The sequence below is a fragment of the Podarcis tiliguerta genome, assembly GCF_965153285.1.
Source record: "Podarcis tiliguerta genome assembly, chromosome: 17".
Lineage (NCBI taxonomy): Eukaryota > Metazoa > Chordata > Lepidosauria > Squamata > Lacertidae > Podarcis > Podarcis tiliguerta.
Window position 1 is genome coordinate 15,910,544 of NC_139550.1, and position 19,889 is coordinate 15,930,432.

The 19,889-nt window shown below is 44.3% G+C and overlaps 1 protein-coding gene across 5 annotated transcripts in view; it reads right to left on the reverse strand.

Annotated features, from left to right (window-relative positions):
- Nucleotides 1-19,889, reverse strand: part of LINGO2 (leucine rich repeat and Ig domain containing 2) — a 532,585-nt gene that overhangs the window by 298,567 nt on the left and 214,129 nt on the right. The window contains exon 4 of one of the 5 annotated variants that reach the window (XM_083420018.1): nt 2,968-3,054. The exons of the other annotated variants lie outside the window; for them this stretch is intronic. The gene's annotated coding sequence lies outside the window, so the exon portion shown is untranslated. The remainder of the gene's footprint in view (nt 1-2,967; nt 3,055-19,889) is intronic. 5 annotated transcript variants of the gene reach the window in all.

A 19,889-nucleotide genomic window follows, 5' to 3' on the forward strand; every position in this document is an offset into this window, starting at 1 on the left:
AGTGCTCCTTCTCCAATCATACTACAGTCTCCTTTTGGAAAAAACCTCACTGTGGGTGTTATTGAAATCATAGTCTGAATGCGAACTTTAAGACATGATAAAGCCTCTCCACATATGAACTGGCCCAGATCCTGGAATCATCACCTGAGGGCTTCATGTGCCTCCTCCATGAGAGGTCCGGAAGAAGAAGAAGAAGAGTTTGGATTTGATATCCCGACTTTCACTCCCTTTAAGGAGTCTCAAAGCGGCTAACATTCTCCTTTCCCTTCCTCTCCCACAACAAACACTCTGTGAGGTGAGTGAGGCTGAGAGACTTCAAAGAAGTGTGACTAGCCCAAGGTCACCCAGCAGCTGCAGGTGGAGGAGCAGGAGCAGGGAAGTGAACCCGGTTCCCCAGATTACGAGACTACCACTCTTAACCACTACACCACACTGGCTCTCAACACGAGAGGGCGGCAACACGAGAACGGGTCTTTTCTGTGGTGGATCCCTATCTGCGTGTCAAGGCCTCCAGACCAGCCCCTTGTTAAAATAAATTCACATGGACGCAGAATATTTAGTTTAAGGTTATTGGCAAAATTTTAGGCCACAACTTTATTGAATTACAGAAATGTGAGGGGCATTGGCTTAGGCACTGGCATAGACTATATCAGACTCCTGCCCACTTTACAGGTAGTCAATAAGGCAGCGCGAAGCAGGCTCATAGCCACGTTGCGCTGCCGCTTTTAAACTCCTCACAACCCCCCCCCCCACTCAAAACTGATTGGCCAACAGGTCTGGGGTGATTGTGATGCCACCCTGGCATGAAAGTGTTATTCCGCCCATGCCAGGGTGGGGGGAGGAACTGGGCTGGGGGCCTGCGCGCAACCAGGACCATTCTAAAGATGGTCCCACTTGTCAAATGCTCTCTCCAGAGAGGCTCACTTGGTGCCTTTGTTGCACAACTTCAGGCACCAAGTAAAAGCATTCCTCTCCTCCCAGGCCTTTGGCTAATGAAATAATCCATGGTCTTGGGGGGGGGTATTGTTTTTGTTTCTTACTATGATATGTATCTTTGTGCTTTTATATTGTAAACTGCCCTGTGATCCTCGGATGAAGGTCAGTATAGCAATTTAATTAATAATAATAAATGTATGCTTGGAATCTCATGTTTCTGGGTGAGGGACTTGGCAAGAACCTAAGAAGAATATCCACAAGACATTGAACCTGGGTGCTGACCTAAAGCAGCAGGGTAAGTGTGTTGGCAGCAGATCAGTAGCCTGGCATTGCAGAGAAGCAAGTGGCCTCCCTCTACTGGTGGCACTCTGTGGGAAGCATGGCACAGCCCAGCAGTCTCTGAAACAGCACTAAGGGAGTATGTTAATTTAAGTGTGTTCTGTCAAATGTAGTACATTTTCACAACCATCTTTTCTACCCCATGAGTACATTCTTATTGTTTATGTTTTTAAAGAAAAGAAGAAAAGGCCAGAGGTTTCAGCAAATTTCACTGGTAGCCTCCTGCGCGGGTACAATAAAGTTGGCAGCAATGCAGTTTTGTCATAAAACCAGCACAGACACCTGTCACATATAGTGACCTTGCAATGGCCACACATGAAACTCGTAAGAGTTTCATTGCAATCTTTTTGGGGCTATGATCTAATAGGGGATGGGTATTGGGGTGGACAGAACACAATTTGTCAGTAAAAAAACAGTTCCTTAAGCATCTTTAGCCACAAATGAAGGCACTCTCCTCTGTGTAGGAAATTCTCTGTAGAGTTTTCAAATCCTTTGCTGTGGAATATTTTCAATCTATGATTTACAAAATGAAACTTTTCAGGAATTCTGCCAAAGAAACAAAGAAGCAATGAGTTTCTCATTAAGAAAAATACTCCTGTTCTTTAAGTACAGTTGTACCTTGGATCCTGAATGCCTTGCGACTTAAATGTTTTGGTTCCCAAATACTGCAAACCTGGAAGTGAGTGTTTTCCGGTTTGCAGATGTTTTTTGGAAGCTGAACGTCTGACGTGGCTTCCGTGGTTTCCAATTGAGTGCATGAAGCTCCTGCAGCCAATCATAAGCCGTGACTTGGTTGTCGGATGTTTTCAGAAGTCAAACGGACTTCCAGAATGGATTCCGTTCGAGAACCATAGTATGACTTTATGCATCTTTACATTTGTTTGGCTTTTGTATACGCACGCACTCAGTGGCAAAGAGTGCATGTAGAGTTTAGAAAGTTCCACATTCAGTGGGCAGGACAACAAAGAGAATTCATTAAAAGGGGGGCCAATCTTCAGAAAACTGTTCAAGACCTGCTTTGCGGAAAGATGAGTTTCAAGATCAAATGACAAAAACCCAAGTGTGTTTCAGAGCATTTGTTGCAGTTACTTCGTAATACTTTGTTCCTCAGCACACGAGTGACTTATATATTTTCTTCTGCTGCTTCTCATACAACAGCCAAAGCGAGAGAAACAAACATCTCATTCGTGATGAGATATGTGAGCACAAGTGGTAGGTACAGCTCAACACATTGGAGGTGTGCAAATTCCCCCTTTCAATGTTATATTGTATGTGTGAAACAAAGATCTGTGAGTTGCTTGCAGATCCATGGTGTGTGGAGCTCCTTAAATTGGATGGACAACATGTCAAATTAGATTAGACATGTGCAGCAACCCAATAACAATTCCTGAAAGTCAATCTATGCTTGAATCCCTTTCCGAAGTGGACATTTTTAGCCATAATCAGATGTAAGACCCACTCACATTAAAATAACTCTTGGGGGGGGGGAGTCGTCATGCACCCCTTCCCCAACATCCCCACTCCCACTTCTGACCTTCACACGTTCAGATTTGTATATTTCGTTTTTAGCAGTCCATGCACAGACAGATTTGGAGTCATAGGGTATGTTCTCATGCTGCCCACATCTAATCAGAAACGCAAGCTGCTATCTTTTAAGAAAACCGGGAAAGGCAATTCTTTGAACTCTCTTACCTTTCCCAGCCTGAAGTCTCAACCCTCCCTGACAGAGCTGCAATAGAGTAAAGAAGCAAACATAGCTCTGGGCACCAGCTTCACAGGCTGCAGACGAGAAAAATAACATTGGAGGAAGTCCATTTCAGTTTCAAAATGTTGACTATATAATGACTGAAAGGTAAGTCTCAAGATCAGAATAAAGTGAGTCAAAGTGGGGCTCAACAGAAACATGCCACCAGCCATATGAACTTGTGCACAGCTATTTGAAGAAAAGACAAAGTGTTTTCTTCTGTCAACTTTCTTTCCGCTCAACCCCCTCCATTCCAAGTATGAAGCAACCCACAAACGAAAATGTCACCAAATTTATTGAGTTAGGATGTAACGTATGCAGTTCATTCTCAAGTCTTTGAGCCCTTGGAGGGTTTTTTCACTCTTCCAAAACTCACTCAAAGATGCTGCACTGTCAATATTCTGATGGTGATGCCTTTACCCCGAGACGTTAGAATGTTTGTGAGTACCTCAGTGACAGCCTAGCCAGTACCACTCACCCCAAAAGTGAATGGGAATCACAAACAACAACCAGATTTTAGAAGAAGAGATGGGACACCTTAATGATTCTCAGGAGTAGGGTATTCTGGCTTATGTAGATACTCCATAGTCAACAACAACAACAACAACAACAACAACAACAACAACAACAATTTATTTATTTATACCCCGCACATCTGGCTGGGTTTACCCAGCCACTCAGGGCGGCTTCCAACAAAATATTAAAAATACAATAAAACATCAGACATTAAAAAATTCCCTAAACAGGGCTGCCTTCAGATGTCTTCTAAAAGTCAGGTAGTTGTTTATTTCCTTGACATCTGATGGGAGGGCGTTCCACAGGGCGGGCACCACTACCAAGAAGGCCCTCTGCCTGGTTCCCTGTAACCTCACATCTCGCAATGAGGGAACTGCCAGAAGGCCCTCAGACCTGGACCTCAGGCTGAACTACCTAAAAGTCAGGTAGTTGTTTATTTCCTTGACATCTGATGGGAAGGCGTTCCACAGGGGGGGAACCACTACCAAGAAGGCCCTCTGCCTGGTTCCCTGTAACCTCACATCTCACAATGAGGGAACCACCAGAAGGCCCTCAGATCTGGACCTCAGGCTGAATGATGAGGGTGGAGACGCTCCTTCACTTGCAACTATAAGCTCCTAACTGCAATCTTTATTAAGGATTTGAAAAGAGTTTTGTTCCACATCATTACCAGGTCTCCCACTTTTGAGTCAAGAAACTGCTGGATGTTCAATGAACAGTTGCAGAAGCAATGCCTTGCATTTAGAAGGTCCCACGTTCGAACTCTGCCACTTCCAGTTAATAGATCTCAACAAAGGGAACCATTAGAAAAACTGGAGAGTCATTGCAAGATGTTCAGTCATCACTTTTCAGCTCTTCTCTCTCTCTCTCTCTCTCTCTCTCTCTCTCTCTCTTTCTGTGCATCACCTCATATGGGCAGCCATCACAGCAGCATCCATTCCTTAGATTCCTGCTAAATCCAAAAGTGAAGGCTGTCAGTACTGAAGAAGCCAGAGGGAAATAAATATGGCAGTAGTGTCTTGGAGGCAGTGCGGGCAGGGCCTTTGGGGTAGACCCAGAGGGTGGAACGAAAAGGTTCTGACCGTCCAACTTCTTAGATGCTGGCAGGCATGCAATAATTGCATTTTGAGCATTTCAAAACTACTTCATTCTCAGTCTGTCAAGCAAATGTATGCCCTCTCTTCTTTTCAGAGATTCTCCCCTTCTGCTGCTACAGACACCCCATGCTGTTCCACTTTGCTAGAGTACCAGCTAGCTTGGCCTCTGTGCCACATTTTAAGCAGCCTGCTTCATGTTTCCTCCAAAAAGGAAGTTCAAAGTGGCTCAGCTGCCCTGATATATATATATATATATATATATATATATGCTTTCGTAGATTTTCACGGGTACAGGAATGCAGGTTTTGGTGTCCTCGGGTGTCTTCCCGTGTAAAAGTTGGGGTGTCTAGGCGACGTTTCGACGAGGTCTCACTCGTCATCTTCAGGCTGGTGCTTTCGGCTTCTTGTTACTGGAACAGAGCAGGATCTCAGTGTTTGAGTTCCTATAAATACTGTTGAGGAGGTGTGGTGTATAGCCTCCAATGTTCTGGGCAGAGAGGAGGTTCCCAGGCTAGTGTGCCTTTTCTTCTTTTGTTCCTTAATTACTTGAGGGATATCTTGAGTGATTTCTTGAGTGATTTCCTGAATCCCACTTAGGTGGGTCATTAGGTGTGGATTAGTTGCTAAAGCCTTCGTGTCTTGAACTCTTGAACTTTGTGAAGAGTTTTTCTGAGAAGATGGCTGTACTGCACTTGGTTGTGCTCTGGCTTGGCTTCGTGTATAGGGGCGAGCTGTGGTTTTGTGGCCTGTGCCAGCCAGATCTGTGTAGGGATTGCAGGGGGGTGCAGCATCCGGAGGTGCCACCCTGGTTTGGCTACTGGATGGTGTCTGTAATTTATCTGTGGAGAGGGTCTGGGTTTGGGTCTGGTGTGGTTGATTGGTGATGGCGTTCTGTGTGCCTCTGGATCTGGTGTCAGATTTTTTGGGGAGGGCTAATTTCCAGATGTCTGGCAAGCGGGATGTGTCGTCACGCTTGTTCATGTTGTGAGGGTGTTTCTCTATCTCGATGGCTTCCATGATTATTCTCTTGTGGTGATGTTCCATGTTAAAGAGCAATTTGGAATCTGCAAAATTAATTTCGTGTCCTGTTTCTTTCATGTGTTGGAAAAGAGAGGAAGTTTTTTCTTCTTTTTTGACGGCATTCTTGTGTTCTGCGATCCGTGCATTTATTCGTCTGTTTGTTTGTCCAATGTACGTGGCTGGGCAGACTTTGCAGGGTATTTCATAGACCCCTTGGTTTTCCAACTGAATTTTATCCTTGGGGTTTCTGAGGATATTGGCTATTTTTTGGTTGGTGCAAAAGGCTGTTTTGATATTGTGTTTATGGAGGATTTTGCTAATTTTATCTGTAGTGCCCTTGATATAAGGAAGGAGGGCTATGCCATTGTTTTCTTCTGTGTCTTGGTTTTTGGGGGGTGTTTCTTTTTGGATTAGCTTCGTAACCCTGTTTTGCTGGTATCCATTGGCAATTAACACATTTGAGAGATTCTGTAACTCAGTTGTCAAGTGGTCTTCGTCAGCCAGGCGTTTGGTTCTGGAGATGAGAGTCTTGGCTACGGAGTTTATTTGTGCAGGGTGGTGGTGTGATTGTGCATGTAAGTAGCGGTTGGTGTGTGTTTTTTTCCGGTAGATAGTGTGTCCTAGGGAGCCATCAGGTTTTTTGTAGATTAGGACGTCAAGGAAGGGAAGTTGGTTGTTGGCTTCTATTTCCATAGTGAATTGTATTTTGGGGTGTAGGCTGTTGAGATGTGTGAGGAAGCTATCCAGTTTTTCCTTCCCGTGTGGCCAAATTACAAAGGTGTCGTCAACATATCTGAGCCAAAGTTTGGGTTTGTGTTCTGACTTGTCTAAAGCATTGGTTTCAAAGTGTTCCATGTACAGGTTAGCGATGACCGGTGAGAGGGGTGATCCCATAGGTGCTCCTTCTATCTGTTTGTATCTTTGTCCATTGTGGATGAAGTACGTGTTGGTTAGGCAGTGGTTGGTCAGGTCCAAGATGTATTCGGGGGGATTGTATTTGTTTTGAATGGCTGTCAAGGCTTCATTAATGGGCACTTGTGTGAAGAGAGATACAACATCGAAGCTCACAAGTAGGTCATTGGGTTGTAGGTTTTGCTTCTTTATTGTTTCTATGAACTGGAAGGAGTTTGGAACGTGTGAAGAGATGGATTCTGCATAGGGCTGAAGTTGCTTGGCGAGAAATTTAGCGAGATTTTGTAGAGGTGAGCCTATGGAGCTGACTATTGGTCTGAGTGGTGTTCCTTCTTTGTGTATCTTGGGGAGGCCGTAGAGTTTGGGGCATCTGGATGATTTTTCTCTGGGGATGATTCTTAGCTGGATTTCTTCACTGATAGGAGAGGCTTTTATTTTGGATTTGGTGGTTTTTTCCAGATAGGTGGTGGGATCTGTTTTTATAGGTTGGTAGGTAGGGTCTTGGAGTAGATTTGATAGTTTTGCTTGGTAGTCCGATGTGTTCATCACAACAGTGGCATTACCTTTGTCTGCTGGGAGAATGATTATGTTGTTGTCTTTCCTCAGGTTGGTGAGTGCTTTCTGTTCTTCTTTGTGTAAATTGCTTCTGGGTGGTTTGCTGGAGCAGAGGATGTTGGTGACTTCAAGTCTGATTTTATTGGCTTCATCTGGATTGATTTTGGTTAGGCTAGCTTCGACTCCACATATGATGTTTTCCGTGGGGATGCGTCTCGGGGCGACTGCAAAGTTGAAACCTTTGGAGAGTACTTTGGTTTCAGTTGAGGTGAGGATCCTGTCTGATATGTTATGTACTGTTTGTTTCATGGGTTGTTGTGGAGGGTGGCTGGGCTTCTGGCGTTTCTCTAGTTTGTGGAGTTTGTTGGTGTGTGTGTCTGTCTTGTGTGAGGTCTCCGTTTCAGCTCTCCAGACGGCTAGTTGTTTGCATTTGTCCCAGAGTGCAGGGTGGATTTTGTTACAGAGTTTGAGGTGAAGAGTGAGTAGATCTTTGTTGGTTTGGTTTAGTAGGTATCTTTTCTTGTGTAGTTCGTTTCTGATTAGAGATAGTTCAGTTCGTTTCAGGATCCTTTCGGTAGCTCTTCACACGTTCCAAACTCCTTCCAGTTCATAGAAACAATAAAGAAGCAAAACCTACAACCCAATGACCTACTTGTGAGCTTCGATGTTGTATCTCTCTTCACACAAGTGCCCATTAATGAAGCCTTGACAGCCATTCAAAACAAATACAATCCCCCCGAATACATCTTGGACCTGACCAACCACTGCCTAACCAACACGTACTTCATCCACAATGGACAAAGATACAAACAGATAGAAGGAGCACCTATGGGATCACCCCTCTCACCGGTCATCGCTAACCTGTACATGGAACACTTTGAAACCAATGCTTTAGACAAGTCAGAACACAAACCCAAACTTTGGCTCAGATATGTTGACGACACCTTTGTAATTTGGCCACACGGGAAGGAAAAACTGGATAGCTTCCTCACACATCTCAACAGCCTACACCCCAAAATACAATTCACTATGGAAATAGAAGCCAACAACCAACTTCCCTTCCTTGACGTCCTAATCTACAAAAAACCTGATGGCTCCCTAGGACACACTATCTACCGGAAAAAAACACACACCAACCGCTACTTACATGCACAATCACACCACCACCCTGCACAAATAAACTCCGTAGCCAAGACTCTCATCTCCAGAACCAAACGCCTGGCTGACGAAGACCACTTGACAACTGAGTTACAGAATCTCTCAAATGTGTTAATTGCCAATGGATACCAGCAAAACAGGGTTACGAAGCTAATCCAAAAAGAAACACCCCCCAAAAACCAAGACACAGAAGAAAACAATGGCATAGCCCTCCTTCCTTATATCAAGGGCACTACAGATAAAATTAGCAAAATCCTCCATAAACACAATATCAAAACAGCCTTTTGCACCAACCAAAAAATAGCCAATATCCTCAGAAACCCCAAGGATAAAATTCAGTTGGAAAACCAAGGGGTCTATGAAATACCCTGCAAAGTCTGCCCAGCCACGTACATTGGACAAACAAACAGACGAATAAATGCACGGATCGCAGAACACAAGAATGCCGTCAAAAAAGAAGAAAAAACTTCCTCTCTTTTCCAACACATGAAAGAAACAGGACACGAAATTAATTTTGCAGATTCCAAATTGCTCTTTAACATGGAACATCACCACAAGAGAATAATCATGGAAGCCATCGAGATAGAGAAACACCCTCACAACATGAACAAGCGTGACGACACATCCCGCTTGCCAGACATCTGGAAATTAGCCCTCCCCAAAAAATCTGACACCAGATCCAGAGGCACACAGAACGCCATCACCAATCAACCACACCAGACCCAAACCCAGACCCTCTCCACAGATAAATTACAGACACCATCCAGTAGCCAAACCAGGGTGGCACCTCCGGATGCTGCACCCCCCTGCAATCCCTACACAGATCTGGCTGGCACAGGCCACAAAACCACAGCTCGCCCCTATACACGAAGCCAAGCCAGAGCACAACCAAGTGCAGTACAGCCATCTTCTCAGAAAAACTCTTCACAAAGTTCAAGAGTTCAAGACACGAAGGCTTTAGCAACTAATCCACACCTAATGACCCACCTAAGTGGGATTCAGGAAATCACTCAAGAAATCACTCAAGATATCCCTCAAGTAATTAAGGAACAAAAGAAGAAAAGGCACACTAGCCTGGGAACCTCCTCTCTGCCCAGAACATTGGAGGCTATACACCACACCTCCTCAACAGTATTTATAAGAACTCAAACACTGAGATCCTGCTCTGTTCCAGTAACAAGAAGCCGAAAGCACCAGCCTGAAGATGACGAGTGAGACCTCGTCGAAACGTCGCCTAGACACCCCAACTTTTACACGGGAAGACACCCGAGGACACCAAAACCTGCATTCCTGTACCCGTGAAAATCTACGAAAGCAAATATCTCACCTCTACGGGGAGGAAACCTTCCAGCTGACAAGAACCTACGAGAAACTAGAAATCCGAAGAGCCACCATCTTATGTGATCTCTTGTTCCTACGCAACTGCCGAGACAACAACTTAATTCCCACATGCTTCCAACTTAAATTCCACTCTAAAACCCCAGCTACCGAAAGGATCCTGAAACGAACTGAACTATCTCTAATCAGAAACGAACTACACAAGAAAAGATACCTACTAAACCAAACCAACAAAGATCTACTCACTCTTCACCTCAAACTCTGTAACAAAATCCACCCTGCACTCTGGGACAAATGCAAACAACTAGCCGTCTGGAGAGCTGAAACGGAGACCTCACACAAGACAGACACACACACCAACAAACTCCACAAACTAGAGAAACGCCAGAAGCCCAGCCACCCTCCACAACAACCCATGAAACAAACAGTACATAACATATCAGACAGGATCCTCACCTCAACTGAAACCAAAGTACTCTCCAAAGGTTTCAACTTTGCAGTCGCCCCGAGACGCATCCCCACGGAAAACATCATATGTGGAGTCGAAGCTAGCCTAACCAAAATCAATCCAGATGAAGCCAATAAAATCAGACTTGAAGTCACCAACATCCTCTGCTCCAGCAAACCACCCAGAAGCAATTTACACAAAGAAGAACAGAAAGCACTCACCAACCTGAGGAAAGACAACAACATAATCATTCTCCCAGCAGACAAAGGTAATGCCACTGTTGTGATGAACACATCGGACTACCAAGCAAAACTATCAAATCTACTCCAAGACCCTACCTACCAACCTATAAAAACAGATCCCACCACCTATCTGGAAAAAACCACCAAATCCAAAATAAAAGCCTCTCCTATCAGTGAAGAAATCCAGCTAAGAATCATCCCCAGAGAAAAATCATCCAGATGCCCCAAACTCTACGGCCTCCCCAAGATACACAAAGAAGGAACACCACTCAGACCAATAGTCAGCTCCATAGGCTCACCTCTACAAAATCTCGCTAAATTTCTCGCCAAGCAACTTCAGCCCTATGCAGAATCCATCTCTTCACACGTTCCAAACTCCTTCCAGTTCATAGAAACAATAAAGAAGCAAAACCTACAACCCAATGACCTACTTGTGAGCTTCGATGTTGTATCTCTCTTCACACAAGTGCCCATTAATGAAGCCTTGACAGCCATTCAAAACAAATACAATCCCCCCGAATACATCTTGGACCTGACCAACCACTGCCTAACCAACACGTACTTCATCCACAATGGACAAAGATACAAACAGATAGAAGGAGCACCTATGGGATCACCCCTCTCACCGGTCATCGCTAACCTGTACATGGAACACTTTGAAACCAATGCTTTAGACAAGTCAGAACACAAACCCAAACTTTGGCTCAGATATGTTGACGACACCTTTGTAATTTGGCCACACGGGAAGGAAAAACTGGATAGCTTCCTCACACATCTCAACAGCCTACACCCCAAAATACAATTCACTATGGAAATAGAAGCCAACAACCAACTTCCCTTCCTTGACGTCCTAATCTACAAAAAACCTGATGGCTCCCTAGGACACACTATCTACCGGAAAAAAACACACACCAACCGCTACTTACATGCACAATCACACCACCACCCTGCACAAATAAACTCCGTAGCCAAGACTCTCATCTCCAGAACCAAACGCCTGGCTGACGAAGACCACTTGACAACTGAGTTACAGAATCTCTCAAATGTGTTAATTGCCAATGGATACCAGCAAAACAGGGTTACGAAGCTAATCCAAAAAGAAACACCCCCCAAAAACCAAGACACAGAAGAAAACAATGGCATAGCCCTCCTTCCTTATATCAAGGGCACTACAGATAAAATTAGCAAAATCCTCCATAAACACAATATCAAAACAGCCTTTTGCACCAACCAAAAAATAGCCAATATCCTCAGAAACCCCAAGGATAAAATTCAGTTGGAAAACCAAGGGGTCTATGAAATACCCTGCAAAGTCTGCCCAGCCACGTACATTGGACAAACAAACAGACGAATAAATGCACGGATCGCAGAACACAAGAATGCCGTCAAAAAAGAAGAAAAAACTTCCTCTCTTTTCCAACACATGAAAGAAACAGGACACGAAATTAATTTTGCAGATTCCAAATTGCTCTTTAACATGGAACATCACCACAAGAGAATAATCATGGAAGCCATCGAGATAGAGAAACACCCTCACAACATGAACAAGCGTGACGACACATCCCGCTTGCCAGACATCTGGAAATTAGCCCTCCCCAAAAAATCTGACACCAGATCCAGAGGCACACAGAACGCCATCACCAATCAACCACACCAGACCCAAACCCAGACCCTCTCCACAGATAAATTACAGACACCATCCAGTAGCCAAACCAGGGTGGCACCTCCGGATGCTGCACCCCCCTGCAATCCCTACACAGATCTGGCTGGCACAGGCCACAAAACCACAGCTCGCCCCTATACACGAAGCCAAGCCAGAGCACAACCAAGTGCAGTACAGCCATCTTCTCAGAAAAACTCTTCACAAAGTTCAAGAGTTCAAGACACGAAGGCTTTAGCAACTAATCCACACCTAATGACCCACCTAAGTGGGATTCAGGAAATCACTCAAGAAATCACTCAAGATATCCCTCAAGTAATTAAGGAACAAAAGAAGAAAAGGCACACTAGCCTGGGAACCTCCTCTCTGCCCAGAACATTGGAGGCTATACACCACACCTCCTCAACAGTATTTATAGGAACTCAAACACTGAGATCCTGCTCTGTTCCAGTAACAAGAAGCCGAAAGCACCAGCCTGAAGATGACGAGTGAGACCTCGTCGAAACGTCGCCTAGACACCCCAACTTTTACACGGGAAGACACCCGAGGACACCAAAACCTGCATTCCTGTACCCGTGAAAATCTACGAAAGCAAATATCTCACCTCTACGGGGAGGAAACCTTCCAGCTGACAAGAACCTACGAGAAACTAGAAATCCGAAGAGCCACCATCTTATGTGATCTCTTGTTCCTACGCAACTGCCGAGACAACAACTTAATTCCCACATGCTTCCAACTTAAATTCCACTCTAAAACCCCAGCTACCGAAAGGATCCTGAAACGAACTGAACTATCTCTAATCAGAAACGAACTACACAAGAAAAGATACCTACTAAACCAAACCAACAAAGATCTACTCACTCTTCACCTCAAACTCTGTAACAAAATCCACCCTGCACTCTGGGACAAATGCAAACAACTAGCCGTCTGGAGAGCTGAAACGGAGACCTCACACAAGACAGACACACACACCAACAAACTCCACAAACTAGAGAAACGCCAGAAGCCCAGCCACCCTCCACAACAACCCATGAAACAAACAGTACATAACATATCAGACAGGATCCTCACCTCAACTGAAACCAAAGTACTCTCCAAAGGTTTCAACTTTGCAGTCGCCCCGAGACGCATCCCCACGGAAAACATCATATGTGGAGTCGAAGCTAGCCTAACCAAAATCAATCCAGATGAAGCCAATAAAATCAGACTTGAAGTCACCAACATCCTCTGCTCCAGCAAACCACCCAGAAGCAATTTACACAAAGAAGAACAGAAAGCACTCACCAACCTGAGGAAAGACAACAACATAATCATTCTCCCAGCAGACAAAGGTAATGCCACTGTTGTGATGAACACATCGGACTACCAAGCAAAACTATCAAATCTACTCCAAGACCCTACCTACCAACCTATAAAAACAGATCCCACCACCTATCTGGAAAAAACCACCAAATCCAAAATAAAAGCCTCTCCTATCAGTGAAGAAATCCAGCTAAGAATCATCCCCAGAGAAAAATCATCCAGATGCCCCAAACTCTACGGCCTCCCCAAGATACACAAAGAAGGAACACCACTCAGACCAATAGTCAGCTCCATAGGCTCACCTCTACAAAATCTCGCTAAATTTCTCGCCAAGCAACTTCAGCCCTATGCAGAATCCATCTCTTCACACGTTCCAAACTCCTTCCAGTTCATAGAAACAATAAAGAAGCAAAACCTACAACCCAATGACCTACTTGTGAGCTTCGATGTTGTATCTCTCTTCACACAAGTGCCCATTAATGAAGCCTTGACAGCCATTCAAAACAAATACAATCCCCCCGAATACATCTTGGACCTGACCAACCACTGCCTAACCAACACGTACTTCATCCACAATGGACAAAGATACAAACAGATAGAAGGAGCACCTATGGGATCACCCCTCTCACCGGTCATCGCTAACCTGTACATGGAACACTTTGAAACCAATGCTTTAGACAAGTCAGAACACAAACCCAAACTTTGGCTCAGATATGTTGACGACACCTTTGTAATTTGGCCACACGGGAAGGAAAAACTGGATAGCTTCCTCACACATCTCAACAGCCTACACCCCAAAATACAATTCACTATGGAAATAGAAGCCAACAACCAACTTCCCTTCCTTGACGTCCTAATCTACAAAAAACCTGATGGCTCCCTAGGACACACTATCTACCGAAAAAAACACACACCAACCGCTACTTACATGCACAATCACACCACCACCCTGCACAAATAAACTCCGTAGCCAAGACTCTCATCTCCAGAACCAAACGCCTGGCTGACGAAGACCACTTGACAACTGAGTTACAGAATCTCTCAAATGTGTTAATTGCCAATGGATACCAGCAAAACAGGGTTACGAAGCTAATCCAAAAAGAAACACCCCCCAAAAACCAAGACACAGAAGAAAACAATGGCATAGCCCTCCTTCCTTATATCAAGGGCACTACAGATAAAATTAGCAAAATCCTCCATAAACACAATATCAAAACAGCCTTTTGCACCAACCAAAAAATAGCCAATATCCTCAGAAACCCCAAGGATAAAATTCAGTTGGAAAACCAAGGGGTCTATGAAATACCCTGCAAAGTCTGCCCAGCCACGTACATTGGACAAACAAACAGACGAATAAATGCACGGATCGCAGAACACAAGAATGCCGTCAAAAAAGAAGAAAAAACTTCCTCTCTTTTCCAACACATGAAAGAAACAGGACACGAAATTAATTTTGCAGATTCCAAATTGCTCTTTAACATGGAACATCACCACAAGAGAATAATCATGGAAGCCATCGAGATAGAGAAACACCCTCACAACATGAACAAGCGTGACGACACATCCCGCTTGCCAGACATCTGGAAATTAGCCCTCCCCAAAAAATCTGACACCAGATCCAGAGGCACACAGAACGCCATCACCAATCAACCACACCAGACCCAAACCCAGACCCTCTCCACAGATAAATTACAGACACCATCCAGTAGCCAAACCAGGGTGGCACCTCCGGATGCTGCACCCCCCTGCAATCCCTACACAGATCTGGCTGGCACAGGCCACAAAACCACAGCTCGCCCCTATACACGAAGCCAAGCCAGAGCACAACCAAGTGCAGTACAGCCATCTTCTCAGAAAAACTCTTCACAAAGTTCAAGAGTTCAAGACACGAAGGCTTTAGCAACTAATCCACACCTAATGACCCACCTAAGTGGGATTCAGGAAATCACTCAAGAAATCACTCAAGATATCCCTCAAGTAATTAAGGAACAAAAGAAGAAAAGGCACACTAGCCTGGGAACCTCCTCTCTGCCCAGAACATTGGAGGCTATACACCACACCTCCTCAACAGTATTTATAGGAACTCAAACACTGAGATCCTGCTCTGTTCCAGTAACAAGAAGCCGAAAGCACCAGCCTGAAGATGACGAGTGAGACCTCGTCGAAACGTCGCCTAGACACCCCAACTTTTACACGGGAAGACACCCGAGGACACCAAAACCTGCATATATATATATATATATATATATATAAAATTAAAAAAGCACAGGGGAGGGTGTCAACCACACTAGAGGAGAAACAGAGCCTTTTCCAATTGAAGTCAAAACTGTCCGAGAAGTGCTGACACCACCACTTTTTTGAAAAAAAAGAAAGAAAACTGCTGTGTTATTTCTCTGTGCAGCTGCCACACCTAGCAGGGAGCTAGGTCTCAACCCCCCTCGTTCACGCAGATGGCATTTTGTGGTGCAAAGGAGACGAGGCGAAAGAGAACTAGAGTGAGGAGGAACCAATGTCCTACAGAACCCTGGATGAAACAGGATGAAAAGTCCTCTCTTATTTTATCACAAAATAGAGCTTCACACTTGCTGGATTCCTTTCTCCCTCACGCTGGTTGCTCAGATGAACTGACAGCCTAACAGGCTTCTGATTAGGAGCAATGTCTGCAGCTGATATGTGCACTTTGAAAAAGCATTCTACACAATATGCACAGTTCATTCATTTAAGAGGACTGGCAAAGCCCTGACCTTCTGGAACAGACTTGTCTTCAAAGAAGCTGCATCACTGGAGCATGGGTGGGTGAATGCGCTCCTGCTGTTCTCATTTGCGAGACTGATAAAATCTTATCAGGAGAGCAGAATAGTTATTTCAAAAGCAGGGTAAATCTTTGGTAAGAGGAAGCATTGGAAGCCAAAGAGTATATAGGTTACTATGCCAAAATCTGTTCTACCCTCCCCCCCCTGCAAAAAAACAAAACCCTGTTCCCACTGGACTCTTGAGTAAACAAGGGACTTTCCAGTATCAAAGCTGAGAGCAACCAAAGCAGAATCCATGACTGATCCAAGGTCACAGTCAAAACAAGTAGGGTCAGGTGAGAAGTAAAGTCAGAGCAGTCCATGATCAGGTTTAAGGACTCAGGTGGTGCTGTGGTCTAAACCACTGAGCCTCTTGGGCTTGCCGATCAGAAGGTCAGCAATTTGAATCTGTGTGATGGGGTGAGCTCCTGTTGCTCTGTCCCAGCTCCTGCCAACCTAGCAGTTAGAAAGCACACCAGTGCAAGTAGATAAATAGGTACCACTGTGTTGGGAAGGTAAACAGCATTTCCCTGCGCTCTGGTTTCTGTCACAGTGTCCCATTGTGCCAGAAGCGGTTTAGTCATGCTGGCCACATGACCCGGAAAGCTGTCTGTGGATAAACACCGGCTTCCTTGGCCTGAAAGTGAGATGAGCACAGCAACCCCAAAGTCGCCTTTGACTGGACTTGACTGGCTCAGGTTTAGCATAGGCAGAAGATCTGATAGCCAGCACTGGAGTTTTTGAGTTGGAGCCACTGGAACCACATCTTAACCTCAGCCAACTCCTATCAATTTCCTTTTCTCCAAAGGCCATTCTCCCTAAGTGTCTTTCTCCCAAGCAGACTTATACCCCTGAGGAGCACTTTTCCGTATTGGCTAGGTTTCTATCTGGCATTTCAGGTAGACAGAAGGGGTCTTAGGAAGATTCTTGTGTGGAAGTAACACGGCTGGGGTTTCCTTTTTCCTTCATTTTGCAGCATCTCATTACTGATAGTAGTGATAAGCTATTATCAATGACAATTTCACATTGATTTAAGTGCAGATTCCTGTTTCCATTGTGATGACATGATAACAAAGGAAACTACGGAAATGCATACTGGCACAGAGTCAATCAATCGAAGAGTCACATAAGACCCTATGAACAATGATGATATACAAATATATTACCGGGGCAACGAACAACAGAAACTACTTGCAGACACCAATGTGCTGCGAGTCAACAGTTTTCCTATCAAAGACAGAGTTAAGAAGTAACTCACTAATAGCAGATTTGAATTCCTCTATAATTCCATCCTCAGTTTCAGAGATTGTGATATATTGGTATATTGTTTAGCTGGTGATATATCAAGATGTTGAAAACCAGACATCGTTCATTCCTACACTTCATAATGTGTGAACGGAGGCAATTTTGTTCTGACAGAACTCAAAGATACTTGTATGTGTGGTAAATTAATCCTTAAAATTAGCTCTGTTCTATTGACTAAAGTTAAAAGTCACAGGAACAATATGAAGCCTAATGTTTTGCTTTCAGCAAAACAAAGATTACAAAGAATACAGTGCATTCAAACTTAACCAGGAAATGAATAATATGGCAATTATGTGGCGTGTTTCACCATAGCAACACCACAAAGCGAAGGTACACAATTTCTGGAAACAATCTTAACCCACATTAAATATTTTTGTTACCAACCACTATTTTAGAATGTTCTCAATTGTACATCAAGTACCTGCTGTCAACAATGTATTAGGATGTCAGGGTGCTTTGCATAAAATGAGTAAAGCTTTCTTGCCTTCTTGAAAAGCAACAGTTATTTTGCGCAATCCACATGTTCTCAGGCACGCTAACTGGAGGGTACCAATGTCCTTCCCCCCCTTTTTTGGCCCCTGTATAAGCAATGACAAACCTAGACAGCATCTTAAAAGCAGAGACATCACTTTGCCAACAAAGGTCCGAATAGTTAAAGCTATGGTTTTCCCAGTAGTGATGTATGGAAGTGAGAGCTGGACCATAAAGAAAGCTGATCGCTGAAGAATTGATGCTTTTGAATTATGGTGCTGGAGGAGACTCTTGAGAGCCCGCTGGACTGCAAGAAGATCAAACCTATCCAATCTGTAGGAAATCAGCCCCAAGTGCTCACTGGAAGGACAGATCCTGAAGCTGAGGCTCCAATACTTTGGCCACCCTGGAAAAGACCCTGATGTTGGGAAAAATGGAGGGCACAAGGAGAAGGGGACAATAGAGGATAAGATGGCTGGACAGTGTTCTCGAAGCTACCAGCATGAGTTTGACTAGACTGCGGGAGGCAGTGGAAGACAGGAGTGCCTGGCGTGCTCTGGTCCATGGGGTCACGAAGAGTCGGACACGACTAAACGACTAAGCAACAACATAAGTATTCACTCCGACTTGTTGTTTTCTCAGTCCAGTTACTTTGGAATATAAAAGGTAACTCATGTTGTTAATTAATTAATTAACAATTACATGATGATGATTAATATAATGTCCTTTCTGTTCAGGACTCATGTCTGTTGCATCCTTCTCACGCAGCCCTGCATCATCGCGAAGTAGCACAAGACTAGCAGGGCAGCATAACTGCCCTCTTTGGGCACCTACCTGTTGTGCCTGCCAAGGGTCATGGGCGGGCAGGGGTGCAGCAAGATGCCCCTCCCCAATGCACTCGGAGCCACCGCCCCTCTGACCCTCCCCACATGATGCCACTGATTAGACCTCAAGTCCATGTGGTCCCAGGCCACAGAGAGGTTAGGCTGGCCTCAACGAGAGCCAGGGCTTTTTCGGCTGTGGCTACCATCTGGTGGAACGCACTGTCACAAGAGAGTAGGGCCCTGCGGGACTTGACATCTTTCCACAGGGCCTGCAAGACAGAGCTGTTCCACCAGGCCTTTGGCCAGGGCACAGCCTGACTCCCTCCTTTGGCAATCTTCACAGAACTTTAGCCTAATGGTTGCCATCAGTTTGAGTTGAATTAATTTTAATGAAATGATTTTAGAATATTGTATTATTTTATTGTTGTTAGCTGCCCTGAGCCTGGCTTTGGCTGGGGAGGGCAGGATATAAATAAAATTTATTATTATTATTATTATTATTATTATTATTATTATTATTATTATTAATGCCAACCATGCAGGATTAAGTGAATTGTAATTCAAAGTATGTGGAAGACACCAGGCTGGGGAAGGCTGTTTTATGGATAAATTCCCTTCTGTGGACCTATTCCCATGCCACCACGTTTGCATCTTCGCTTTTGTTAAGAGTTAGGCCCTATTGAAATGGAAGTACGTCAAGTTTCAAGGTGCACTCTCTCCTTACAGCCTCTGCATTCAACTTGTTCCAATTTTACATTAAAATAATTATAACCCCATGAAAATTGCTGGCATGCTGGCACTTATTACACATAATTTGGGACCATACAATAGGTAGAGGTAATTTCGGTTCTATTTCAGAAATATCTTTAGGCATGCAATAACAGTTGACTATTAAATAATTCCCCAGATATTCCGTAAAAAATGTATTCCGCTGAGGAAACACATGAGCTTGCATAAATAAAGCTGGTGGGCCGTATTAATCCGAATGCTTTTGTCATATACCTATTAACTACAGGAAAGCCAATTAGAGGAAAAACCACTCCACCAATTGAAGGCCGCTTTTCATGTTTGTTTTGTATCTAAAAGGGCTTATTGTTGACAAAGGCTAACCTAGCATTGCGGGCAAAAAAAATCTGCATTCAGCTCCACTCCCACATGAAACCGACTCGCGGTATGGAGAAAGTACACTCTTGAAAAATCAATATTGCCTATATCAAATTTAAGTGAATG